Source organism: Acinonyx jubatus, chromosome F2 (genome assembly GCF_027475565.1).
Source record: "Acinonyx jubatus isolate Ajub_Pintada_27869175 chromosome F2, VMU_Ajub_asm_v1.0, whole genome shotgun sequence".
NCBI lineage: Eukaryota > Metazoa > Chordata > Mammalia > Carnivora > Felidae > Acinonyx > Acinonyx jubatus.
Window position 1 is genome coordinate 48,903,097 of NC_069394.1, and position 11,905 is coordinate 48,915,001.

Consider the following 11,905-nt stretch of genomic DNA (forward strand, 5'->3'; position numbering starts at 1 on the left):
TGGAGCCGGTGGCAGGCAAGAAAAAAAAATCTGAATTGATAAGACTATTTACTTTTAAAAAATTTAAAGGAAAGGTGTGGAAAGAGATTGACTTATAAATCTTTGTCTCAATGACATAAATTGTTTTAAAACAAAAATGTGATATTTCATTGTGTTTCATGGTATAATGCAAAATCTTCTTTTTCAATGGCTGACCTTATTCACAGCTTAAAATCTACAAAGATGTCCTATATCTTTATTACTCTCCAGTCCTACATTTTTAGGTTAATTGGTCATTCAAAATTCCTGTCTGTGTTAGTCCTATGGAGGAAGATATGTGTTGTGGCAAGCTAGAAAAGTCTTCATTACATAGAATCTATGGGCACTTCAGCACAAGGGAGATCCTATTGCTTGTTCCCTTCTCCCTTGCTAAGCAAAAACCAATTTTAAGTAAAAAGCAAAATCATTTCCAACTTCAGGGGATGAATCATAATTGATCTTAGCTAATCACTATAATCTCATGCTTCTTGGCTGTGATTAACTTAGGTGTGGGCATGTGATCTAGTTTTTGCCAATAAAATGTAAGGGAAAATCTGGTGTAGAGTTTCTAAGAAAGATTGTTCTCCCCAGTTAAAAGACAGAAACCAAGGGTGCCGGGGTGGCTCAGTTGGTTAAGTGACCAACTTTTGATTTGGGCTCTGGTCATGATCTCACAGTTCATGAGTTTGAGCTCTTGATTTCAGCTCAGGTCATGATCTCACATGATCTCACCTGGAGATTGGCTCTGTACTGACAGCACGAAACCTGCTTGGGATTCTGTGACTCCTTCTCTCTGGCCCTCCCCCACACTAAAAAAATAAACATTAAAAAAAAAAAAAAAGCGAAACCAGAAACCAGAAAAAGTTTTCCATCCTTTCCTTTCATGGATTTTGTCCTGTAAAGATGTGATACTTGAAGCTGTTCCAGCCATCTTGTGGGCTTGAGGTGAAAGGTAGGAGAACCATGGAGAAACAGAAAGAACCCTCATGTTGTTAAGCTGAAAATTTAACCTCCCCTGGAACTGCTTGTCTCCAGACTTTAATTGAACATGCTTATGATTTAAGACACTTTTACCAGTTATTCTACTTTAAGCTAAAAATATTTTAACTGGCAAAAGTGGTAAAATGCAGGGTGCTTGGTGGTGGTCACTAAGTGAAGAGAGATGGTAATAAATCTCTTTAAATCTGTTTTATCGTTTATAAACTAGAGTTAAACTTACCACCTAAGTTTGTATGGAAGTCATATTAAAATGGTGCAGATGCTCTGGAAAACAGTATGGAGGTTCCTTAAAAAATTAAAAATAAAAACTATCCTATGACCCAACAATGGCACTACTAGGAATTTATATACAAAGGATATAGGAGTGCTGATTCATAGGGGCACATGTACCCCAATGTTTATCGCAGCCCTTTCAACAATAGCCAAATTATGGAAAGAGCCTAAATGTCCATCAACTGATGAATACTGTGGCTTATATATAAAATGAAATACTACTTGGCAATGAGAAAGAATGAAATCCTGCCATCTGCAGCCATGTGGATGGAACTGGAGGGTATTATGCTAAGTGAAATAAGTCAGTGAGAGAAAGACAGATACCATATGTTTTGCTCATATGTGGAACATGAGAGAATTAACAGAAGACCTTGGGGGAGGGGAAGGGAAAAAATAGTTACAAACAGGGAGGAAGGGAGGCAAACCATAAGCTCTTAAATACAGAGAACAAACTGAGGGTTGGGGGTGGGGGAAGAGGGGAAAATGGGTAATGCACTGAGGAGGGCACTTGTTGGGATGAGCACTGGGTGTTGTACGTAAGCGATGAACCATGGGAATTTACCCCCAAAACCAAGAGCACACTTGTATACACTATATATTAGCCAACTTGACAATAAATTGTATTAAAAAAAAAAACAAGATATTTTTCTCAGTGACTGGCATATGACAAAATCTAAATAAATAGTAGTTAACATTATTTTAAATTGATTAAGACCTCTACCTTCTTTTATTAAAAAATTTTTTTATTAATGTTTTTATTTATTTTTGAAGGAGAGAGAGACAGAGAATGAGCAGGGGAAGAACAGAGAGAGAGGGAGACACAGAATTCGAGGCAGGGTCCAGACTCTAAGCTGCCAGCACAGAGCCTGATAAGGGCTCGAACCCACAAACTGTGAGATCATGACCTGAGCCAAAGTCAGACAGTTAACCGACTGAGCCACCCAGGCACTCCTACCTTCTTTTATTTTAAAAACTGTCTTAATAACACTCATGATTTAGCCTAATGAGACTATGTAAATTGGAGGCAGGCACAGCCTTATATATAGCCATACACACACACACACACACACACACACACACACACACACACACACATATATATTTTATGTTCAACATGTGACACATGGTAAATAATCCATGAAATTTATAAAACAACTAAACATAGTAGGTATGTAATACATTTTTATTAGAGGAATAAATAAGTGTACAAATGAGTTTCTAGTGACTGTTGTTGACTCTAAATTGCTAGAAATGGTAAAATAGTATCTAAACAAATTCTGTAAAAATCTTAGTAGGAAAAAAACTTAGTAGATATAGTTCCTCTAGAGAACTTATGACAACATGCTACATGGAAAAATATGAACTCTCCATAGAACATTGTGTTGTGCTACTTACCGCTAATAAAGTAGCCCGTCTCATCATGGGAAATTATCCTGGAGTTCCTCATGAGAAATCTCTTTGAACTGTGTTAAGGACAGACCTTGTCTCTCATTCTATCTGGGATTTTATCTGAAAATCTTACAGGCTCCTGAAGTATCAAATTTCAATTTATATAATATGCATTTAGCGTTTTGCCATAAACAGAACTAATTAAAACAAATTGAGTGCAGCAGAGAGATTTCTACAGAACAAGGTGTTCCTTATAAAAGCCTGTGGCCTCTGTAATTCTCTTCCCTTTCTGAATTGATGGGTTCATTCTGGGCAGCAACCAGAGTTTCTACTTGAATTTCATCATCTGTTGGTCTCAATCTTACCATAGCAGTGTGTACTTTTAAAAGACATACATAAAATTGAAAGATAATATTATTTTCTTTTGCTTACAGGAAACACGAATTGTGTTTTTCACTGAAAAATTCTGGCTCACATAATTCTTGATGTCACAACTGAACTCAAAACTCATTCTTGTTTTGGAATTTTTTAAAAGCCTGATTGCAAGTTCTGCAGAAATCATAAGAACTCAAAACTTTGTGATGTTTTGATGCTGGTTCAACAGAATCCAAGTTACTTTAGGTCCATATAAAGGAAATGACTTAAACCAATGATTAAATTTGTGTAAAGTCCACTGGAAACAAGTAAATGATTTATGTCTAAATATTTTATGACCCTAAAGGCTGAATCTGAGACATACGGTTTTGAAAAGCCAAAGTCATCGAAGAATCAATGCTGTAGTTTCTTTGGTTGCTCTTCTGGAAAGCCACTGAAAGATTATGGGCATGCATCTGTGGTTGAGGGAAAAAAGCCACTAATGGGGCAGTGCCATATGCTTTCTTCATCTTATATATGAGTTGAAAAATGGCCTTTGTTGAGTCTCATGGGATTAGTAGTCTTCAAACCCCAGTCAGTGGAAGACTTAGCCTCTGGTCTGATGAGGGAAATGTTCATTCACAAACTTGTGCATCAGTAATGACAGAGGGACAGAATGGCAGATTTAGGGACTGACTACATCAAGGAGATTTTAACTGTGGTAAAACTAGTAAAATGAGGGCTCAAGCTCAAGTGTGAGAGAATATCCAGCCAGAGTTTCTAAATTAGGGTATACAGAAAGTTTGAGAGTGACAATTATCAGTCTCTGGAGATTTCGTTTTCAGGTTAACACTGATGATGGAGGTGTGCATGACAATATCCCATTCTCATAGGATTGTTGTGAGGCCTACACAAAATTGTGCATGTAAGTTGTGGAGCCTAGAATAAGTATCCAGCAATTGTTATATATGTGCAGTAAAAATAGCTGTTCTACAGAGGCAAATTATTTAGATTATTTTTGGACGCTACTCTAAATCAGGCAACTATGAAATGAGCAAGTCAGCCATTCAATCTCAGGGATCCATGCTCTACTGATTCTTATTTTTATAACAAGATAGAATGGATGAAAGAATTTCTGACATGTTAGGAGAGAATTACCTTTCATTCCACAAGTGTCAAGGCTTCTTAAACAGCCTTAGATAATGTTCAGCAAAGTTGAAAACATTAATGCTAATTACTAGAACCAGAGCTTGTTGCCAAATAGTATGTCTGAGATTGTGCAGAAGTTACCCACCAGCCTCGTGTGCCTCAAAACCTCTCCTCTCCTCTCTCCCTCTTCCCACTACATCTTGCCAACTCTCTTCTGCCAACTTTCTATTTCTATTAGAAATGGTTGACAACTCAAAAAGTTAAGTATACTAAAGAACAAGGCCAAGCTACGTGTTCTTTTCAAGTTTTGAAGGGGTACATTTCAGAATACAGAAAATCAGAAAGAAAAGAAAATCTCTCAAAACTAAATGAAAGGGCAAAGGAAAATATGAACCCATCTTCAGAAACATGACTATAATTAGCATACCGCACAGACAAAAGCATTCTCCAGCCCCTAGGTCAGTGATAGACATTTCTCGGGAAAGTGTCTAAAGGTAAGTGTTTTAAGGATTCGCTTATATTTTATATTTTCTTCTTATTTGGGGTATGCCTGTTTCTCAACTTAGTAGTGAAAATTATTTCCAAATGTGTGCGTTTCTTTCGAAAGTTGAAGATGGAGAGGATATCACATGGAGAGGAAAAAATATCAACATGTCCCAAAGTTTTATGTGGGTTGATCCAATCTCAAAGAAGCAGTTCTTTCAATACAGTATAAAATTGTTACTTAACTGTACCCTAATATTTTCATTTCCCAACTTGAGCTGTTGCACTAGAATCTTTTACTGATATTTTAAACTCAGCATGTATAAAATTGAGTATCTTTAGAGTAGTCTACTCTACTTTTATCTCTCAGTAGGCAGCATTAATATCTTCCTAGCAATGTTAGACTCATACTTAAGGGTCATCTTTGAGTCCCCCACTTCCTCATATTTAATGGGCAATCTCATTCTATTAATGCTACCTTGACAGTGTTTCTCACATTGCTTTTCTCCTTTCCATTACTGCATCTACTTTTTTAGGACAAGTCCTTAACTTCTAACCATCAGTGCTGGGGTATTTTCCAACACCAACAACCAAAGTTCTTTTTTTTTTCCTAGCAGCTTCTGCAATACTCTCCTTTGGTATCATAGAAAGATATTTGGTCTTTGTCCCCCATTCTTGGCATTCTTCCTAAACCCTTGGAATTTCCTGAGTGATAAGGTGATAGGAGCTTCTTTTGTTCTAACAAGGTGACTCTTGGTGAGACCCTAGGTAGCTTCAGGATGGGGGCTGGTCACTGGAAACATCAAGCCTTACTTGGAAGCTTATACTTTTCAGCCTCACCTTTCCAATCTGGTAAGGGGAGGGGGGCTGGAGATTGAATTAATCACTAATGGCCAATGATTTACTAAACTGTATCTATGTAATAAAACCTCCGTAAAAACCCCTGCATGATGGAGTTCAGAGAATTTCTAGGTTGCCAAACACATCCACATGCCGGGAGAATGGAACGCTCCATCTCTAGGGTTGACAGAAACTCCTGGGCAGGACTCTTCCAGATCTTGCCCTATGTGCCTCTTTATCTGGTTATTCATTTGTATCTTTTAAAATGTCCTTTGTAATATACCAGTAAATATAAGTAAGGTGTGTTCCTGAGTTCTGTGAGCTGTTCTAGCAAATTATCAAACCTGGAGAGGTGTAGTGGCAACCATGGTTTCGTAGCCTGTTGGTCACAAGTATGGGGGGAGGCTCAGGATTTGTGATTAGCATCTGAAGTAGGGGACAGCCTTATGGTACTGAACCCTTAACCTGTGGAGGCTGCACGAACTTTGGTTACACATCAGTATTGAATTGAATTGTTGAACATCCAGTTGGTGTCCAGAGAATCTGAGAAGTGGCTGCTTCATGTTTTGGAAAACATTCTAGCATTAGTGTCAGAAGTGTTACATGAAAAACCCCTTACCTTCCAATTACTTTTTCAGCATCTAGTTGCATTCTTTTCCAACCCATCTTCCTCACTGGTGCTAATTTCATCTTCCTGAAGGACAGCTACGAACATGTCATTCCCTTGTTCATCCAACTTCATTGATCCTAAAAAGATTCAGGTAATGTTTAAAGTTCTTCCATGATACTTACATATGGTTCTGGTCTTTAAAATGTGTATCATTTATTGAGCTTCCATGTTAAGAACAGGTGGAGACTTCACCTGTGTTATCTTTTATTCTGATTCTTAGGTCAGTGTGGTAAGACACTACCAAAAATCCCCTATCCCTTGACTTGGGTGGGGTGGGTGGGTGTTTTATAGTTATTGGGAAGGTACAGTTGGTCATAGAGTCCTCCCATGCTGAATCAATGGAAGAGACTTTTGAAATGCAACCAAGGAAAGATGAAGTTCTTCTTTTAACACAAGGGTTTGAAGTTGTGCTAGTAGGAGAGATATGAATCTCTTATGTAGCTGCAGGGAGGCTATCTAACTTGTTTCATGTTCTTTAGGACAACCAAAGAAAAACAAACCAAAGACCCAAACTCTGGTTCACACTGGAGGATTATTTTCCTTTCCTCCCCCATCCTGAAGCTTGAAGCTTCCTCTTCTTCAGTACCCGGCAGTGAAAACCGGGGGAAGGAAGGAAATGACTATGATTCACAACTAATGCTGGAAGAAAACAAAATTTCCCAGGTGCTAAAGAAAGCTTATGAACAGCTAGCTGCTGGGGAAATTGCAGTACCCAGGAAGTGGGGAGGGGGGAAGGGCAACATGATGAAGAAACTGGAGACTTTGGTGGAGAGATGACAGGAGCATTAGAAACAGAGAGAGGGTTACTATAGAATGATCTCTAACTTAGGAAGTATGCATTTGAGGGCATCCTGAAGAACTGGGCAGCTCAACTCTATACTGTTTTCTATTTACTGTGGTAAAATCTACATAACATAAAATTTACCATTTTAACAATTTTAAAAATGTATAGTTCTGAGGCATTAAGTACATTTCACATTGTTGTGCAACCATTATTACCACCATCCACCTCTAGATTTTTCTAGTTACCTCATGTAAGTGGAATCACACAATATTTGTCCTTTTGTGACTGGCTTATTTCACTTAGCATAACGTCTTCAAGGTTCATCCATGTTGTAGCCTATGTTAGAATTTCTTTCTTTTTTCTTTTCTTTTTTTTTTAAGCTTATGTATTTATTTTGAAAGAGAGAGAGTAGAGCAGGGGAGGGGCAGAGAGAGAGAGGGAGAGAGAGAATTCCAAGCAGGCTCCATGCTGTCAGCAGAGAGCCCAACATGGGGCTTGATCTCATGAACCGAGAGATCATGACCTGAGCTAAAATCAAATCAGATGCTTAACTGACTGAGCCATCCAGGGTCCCCTAGAATTTCTTTTCTTTTTAGGACTGAATAATATTCTCTTGCATGTATATGCTATGCTTTGTTTATCCATTCATTTATGGATGGACATTTGGTCAACTCCTTATTTCTTTAGATAACTAGAATAGAGTGTGAAATGCCACCCCCTCTCCCTAAGTCTGTGTCATTTGGATTTTATCTTTAGAACCTTGAGCATAGATAGGGCTTCTGGAACTTGGCTTGGAATTTTCTGTGTAGGCTAACAAAACTCCTCACCTATGGGCCAATTCAATAGCAGGTTACTGAGACTCTTTCAGTTTTTGTGTGAGAAAGCTGAGCTAGGAGAAAAATAATGCCAAATGTCTTTACATCTTCTCATTCCCTAACCCCCCTACCCCTTAGACTTCCCACCCGAAGGCCAGAGATATTGACCTTAAGACTCAGATGCAACTATTTTACAGAAGATCCTGAAGCTCTCAACACCAGAGTTACTAAGTGGCAGAGTCAAGAGTTGAACCTAAATCTATCTGTGTCAACACTCATAATATTTCCATCATGGTGTTGAGAAGGAAAGCTGGTAAAAAAGCAGATAAAAAGGGGCAGCCAGATGTCCAATGCCAGATACTCCCCTTGCATGCTTTTGGCTTCTTCAAATCTTGCTTGCCTCTTTTATCAGCCTGTAGCCAGGAACCAGAAGCTTGACTGTACTAGCCCCGCCCCATCGCAGAAGCACAAATGTATAAAAGACCAGTAAAGCCTGAGTCAGATGCTCAGTCTTTGGAGGGGACTCCACTGGGCAGGCACCAGTGCGAAATAAACAGTCTTTTCTGATTCCCCAAGTGCTTGTCGCTTGTCGTTTGTGTTTTCCTGGGCGCCAAGAATTTGCTATCACAGTGTTACTTTTACCTTGAAATGGCCACATTCTAACATCAGAGAGGGAGAGCCTGGGCCAGGAGAAAGAGGCTGCACTGCCAGTGGGGGGCAGGTCAAGGGCACAAGTAAGCGGATGGGTTGTATATAAAAATGGCAACACTTTGGACTTTTAAGTGTCCCATACGGCTACTGCTTTCACATTTCTCCCTCTAATGTATTTTTATCTCAATCTTAAAAGTCATCATGTGAACCTGTTACCGTAAACACTGTAAAATAGTATGATTGTAGAGGAATGTCCCCCCAAAACAGTTGCTCTTTCCCTCCTGCCTCTTCTTCCGATAAGTAGCCATCTCCCCTTTACTGCCTTTAATTTTACAACTTCCTTATATACAGTCATGCTCTAATTAAACTGACCTGGTTACTGTTACTTCAACATTACATTCATTTTCTCTATCTTTGTGTATTTGTTTATAGTATTGTTACCTGAAATGTTTTCCTCTATTTCTATCTTTGTCATCAGAATACACCAGCCTGAATCTTTGCTTGAAATCTCTGTTCTCCAAGCAAAAATAATCTCTCTACTGAACACACAATTCTTACAGGGAATTTACCAATATTTGACATGTATGTTATAGATATGATACATATATATATTTCCTCACTTCAGATTATAAACTTCTAAAGGGCAGGGATGTATTTAATTGTTAAGGTATAATTTTTAAAATAGTGAAATCACTGACCCTTATACCAATGAAAACTGAACATAATGTATCAAAAATTACTTAAATCATTAATGAACCAGTAAGATGTTAAAACTGTTTCAAATAAGAATTTGGTTTGCAGAGATTTACGTTTTTACAGGACAAAACTAATTTGCATTGGCAAGAACATAAATTATTTACATTGTAATCAGTTTTCTACATCTCCACTCTGTCTTCACAGAGTTGCAAAACATTAGTCAACCAGAGTCAAAGGTCACACCTCTATACAATCAGATAATCCCTAGAGAGTCTTCCTGTTAATACCAATGTCTTCACTCAAAAGACACCAGTAGTACCTCCTGGCCATCCCCAGGTCTTTGATAAAATTTCCTCATATTAGCCATCTTCATTTCTTATAAAATACCAAGAACCAGTGCCTTGCAAATATCATACTAGAAAACAATATATCATTGAATAAATATGATTACTGCTGTGTAGAAAATATAAAACAAATTAGAAATCTGGAAAAAGAAAACCCACAATTAGATAACTCCTAGAGGTACATTTATTATATTTTCTAATAAATCTAGGCTACTTTAACTCATCAGGCCTTTAATTTTAGAATGATTTAAAGTTTAACTTATCAGGTCTTTAACTTTAGAATGATTTTTAGTCATATTTGAAAACTCTTGGTTTGAAACCTAGTAGTTGGAAACCCAGATTATCTGGTTTTAATTAGCTTAGCCAGGACATATTGAATTATGATGGTCAATGAAAAACTAACACTGAATTTTTGGGAATAAAATAAATCATATCGTGGACATTTGCAAAATACCTTATTTTGGTTATTATAACATTAAACAACCCAGTTCTCCCAAATGATTCAATAAATAAACTTTTCTAACATCACCCCACTTGAAGCTTCTTGAAGCCATTTAATTGTCCTACTTATTAAAGCAAAATAGTACACAATTTGGAAAACCTATGTATAAAATAATAAATGAAAAAATTTTTATCCTATAAAATATAAAAAAAGATGATTCTTTCATTTAAGAAATATTTATATGCTCTACTATTTGCCAGGCAAAACCTTTTTAAGACTTCAAGTGTATTCTGAGGGTGGAGAAGGGAAATAATCTGATAAATAGGAAGCTACAATATCATGGCCCATCCAACATACTGAATCCTCTCTATGCAGTGCTGCTTTCCTGGTACCTGGGAAAAATGCCACAAGTCAGTCAGCATAGAATGTATATGTTACAGTTTTAGTTGAGATTAAAGACAGAGTTCCCAAAGAGACCAGGTCAGCTTTATGCCTTATTGTAGAACCAAACTTACTTCTATAATTAGTTCAACTAAAAATTACTTAAGTTGTAAGAAGAGAATGTAAGGTTACTGGCTTAAAGCTGAAGAGGAAAAATCAGATTAACTCAGGAAACTTCTCACAACTGACTTCCTGACAAATTGTTGGTGGATATGTAGACCTGGTCAGACACAAAAGTGGTGATTCCTCTGTACAACTTGGTTTGCATTTCCCTGAATGTTATCAGTGATGGCACTGCACTGATCTATCCATCTACCTAAGCATTTTGGGAGCCAGGGAACTTTCCAAGGAGCTGGGACCTTGTGTCACCTTCACAAATAGTCTTGGGAGTTGTTTCTAGTTGATGTTGACAGTAAGGGTTCGGGGGTGGGTGGGGGGTGGGGGCGGGCTCTGGCCAGATGGCTAGCTAATCACTTCCAAACAGCAGTTGAGGAACTGTGGCAGGACCATAGGTACAGCTGATTGAAAGAAGTCCCGGAAGAAGGCTTGAGGCAAAAGGAAGAAAAGTGCAGACAGATGAAGGGCGAATTCTGCTGCGGAAGCCTTGAGATTTCATCATTGCCACTGGAATTCTTCCATGAGGAGAAAATCTGTCTCTGCTGGATGAGAAGAAATTATTGAATTTAACTCATCTCACATCCTAAATTACCATTAACATGGTGATCATCAATGTGTAATTATTGAGTGTCTGCTGGTTATCTGCTCTTTAGCTAGAGAATATGCAGCTTTTATAAACCACAGAAAAACAAAGGAGACTTTCTAGGAGATTTGACAGAGAAATGAGTAGTTGTATATTAAACATAAAAATTGTATGTAAATATACACAGCCATGTAAAATGAATGCATAGTGATAGCCAAGTGGCTATTGTAGCTTTGAATTAGTGTCTGGACTGGAGATGATACATTCAAATTGAAAATAGGTGATAATTAGTTTTTACTGAAAGCAATATAAGGGCTCCTGGGTGGCTCAGTTGGTTAAGCGTTGGACTCCTGACCTTGGCTCAAGTCATGATCTCACGGTTCGGTTTGTGAGATTAAGTCCTGTATTGGACTCTGTGCTGACAGTGCAGAGCCTGCTTGGGATTCTTTGTTTCCCTATGTTCCTGCCCCTCTCCTCCCAGATCCCTCCCCTGCTCTTGTGCTCCCACATGCTCTCTCTCACTCTCAAAATAAATAAACATTAAAAAAAGAAAGCAACGTGATTTTTAAAAAGCATTTTATAATCTTTTAAAATAGCTCCTGAGCAAATTACTGTGACATTAAGCTTATGATATCAGTGACATTTAATAAAAATCCACCATGAAACTGTTTTAGGTCCTTAGAGTACTATGTTCTTTAAATGCAGAGCATTATCATGATACCCTGCCTCCCACCAATGATCTTAGGAATCTCTGGGACCACTCAAAAACAATGACAAACATAAGTTGCTTAATAGCTGTAGGCTCTCTGGCTTCTTACCTATAAGCAAACTCTTTGGAAATGAAAATATTAAGGACA